Consider the following 2,674-nt stretch of genomic DNA (forward strand, 5'->3'; position numbering starts at 1 on the left):
GAGAGAGAGAGAGAGAGAGATTGTTCCATCCAAGACAAAAGAGCCAAATTCAAGATCCATTCATTGAGAGAGAGAGAGAGAGAGAGAGAGAGAGAGAGAGAGAGAGAGAGAGAGAGAGAGAGAGAGAGAGAGAGAAGGGTTATTTTGCACTAATACTCGTGTCCTCAATAGGCATCAATATAACCCTTCTCCTTCAGTCTCCTTGGTTACTAACATCCTGGAATCGTTTCGTATCACAGTTCCCTCAGTAACTTAACCCATTGTCCCTTACCATTTGCTACGTCATTCCCTTGTGCTGCATCATCATGAATTGCTCTCTCTCTCTCAATTTTATTTTTGTCCAACTGTGTCTGTATACCTATCTATTTTGCAAGACCTCATAAAACTCTCTCTCTCTCTCTCTCTCTCTCTCTCTCCCATTTCACACAGTATCCTCCTTCTGTCACTCCCTTCCATTTCGTCTCACCAACGTCTTTCTTTCTGCCCCCCTTCACTCATAACCATCATTATCATCTTCAACATCATCATCATCATATCATCAGCATCATCACCACTACCACCACCACCATCATCATCATCATCTTAGCTCTTTCTCACTAACCATCACCACAATCCTCATTATCATCACCACCACCATCATCTTAGCTTTCTCACTCACCACCACCACCATCATCATCTTTCTCGCTCACAACCAACACCACCACACCACCAAACTCATCATCACCACCACCACCATCACCATCTTTCTCGCTCACCACCACCACCACCACACAACCATCCTCATCATCATCACCACCACCACCATCATCTTAGCTCTTTCTCGCTCGTCACAACCACCACCACACCACCACCATCATCATCATCCTCATCACCTCCACCACCATCATAGCTCTTTCTCGCTCGTCACCACCACCACCACCACCACCACCACCATCATCTTAGCTTTTTCTCGCTCACCACCACCACCACTATCCTCATTACCATCACCACCACCATCATCATCACCACCACATCCTCATTACCATCACCACCACCGCCACCATCCTCGTCATCACCACCACCACCACCACCACCATTACCATCAGCCAATCTCAAAATGAATCCACTGGGCAATATTCCAGAACAAGAACAGGAAAGACCGTAAAAAAAAAAAAAAAAAGGAACTGATGGAAGGTACAATTAGTTGAATACCTTGTGTCGTTTCTTCCGTGTTGGAAAAGCCAGAAAAAAAAATGTTGCATGGGAGGGAGGGAGAGAGAGAGAGAGAGAGAGAGAGAGAGAGAGAGAGAAATTCTTTACTCCACCCTGTATAGAAGCGCTGTACGTAGTGAGACCACCTCTACACACACACACACACACACACACACACAGTCAACAAAAGAACAGGGATATTCATTTTTCCTTCCTCTGTTCTAAGAAAAAAAAAAATCAAATCGCTATGGAAAGGTGCTACGAAACAAGGAAAAAAACGCCCATAATAATAATAATAATAATAATAATAATAATAACAACAATAATTATAATAAAAACAAAATCCTGGTTTAAAGTTGTTGTGGGAAAATTAGCATATATAACATTCCGAAGTGGTTTGGTCACGTAGAGTAACTGGTGTGAGAGACTGACTAGAAGAGTGGCTGGTAAGTGAAGGAGACCGAGAAAGAGATGGCGATGTAAGTACGGCGCGTAAGGGTGTGTGGCGTTTGTGTTGGAGGAGGAGAGGATCGTCGATGAGTAGGGACAGAAACACCTCGAGATACCGTCGTCGGAACCAGGATGAGAAGGCAGGAAAAAAACAGACAACGATTGACAGATGAATTGATGGACAGGTAGACAGACAGACAGACAGACAGATAGATAGATGGATAGGAATATAAAGGGAGACATATGGATAGATAGATGGATAGGAATATAAAGGGAGACATATTGATAGACAGATGAATGGACAGGTAGATAGACAGACAGATGGATAGGTGGAGGGAGACAGATATGGATAGATAGATGAATGGATAGGTGGATAGAAGGCTGACAGATGGATAGGTAGATGGACGGAGACAGACAGATAGATGGCTGGATAGGTAGACAGACCGATAGACAGATGGATAGGCAGATAAGAGGGAGAGACAGATAGATGGATAGGTAGATAGACAGTGATACAGACATACAGACAGACCGATAGATAGACAGACAGATAGATAAACAGACTCATCACATCATTCCCAGAGCCAGGGCATCAATAAGTGTGTTCTCATCAATCACCACGCTATCAGAAGTCGTGGTGCAATTATACGAGTCATCACACAGACGCAAACATCAACATCATTAGCACATTTTTCACCACAACCATTACCACCACCACCATAACCCCACCTCACCTACCATACCACAACTACTATCACAACCACCACGTCTCTCCATTACCACAGCCACCACATCCATCACCACCACCACCACAACCCTACCTCACCTACCATACCACAACTACTATCACAACCACCACGTCTCTCCATTACCACAACCACCACATCCATCACCACCACCACAACCCCACCTCACCTACCATACCACACCCACCACTATGTCTCGCCCCTACCACAACAACCATCACCACGCCTCATCACAACCACGACCGCCACCACAATTATATCTTATTTACAATACCACCACACTACCACAA

This window comes from Coenobita brevimanus, chromosome 11 (assembly GCF_032717465.1).
Source record: "Coenobita brevimanus isolate Jiangsu-jjx chromosome 11, ASM3271746v2, whole genome shotgun sequence".
NCBI classification, from domain to species: Eukaryota; Metazoa; Arthropoda; class Malacostraca; order Decapoda; family Coenobitidae; genus Coenobita; species Coenobita brevimanus.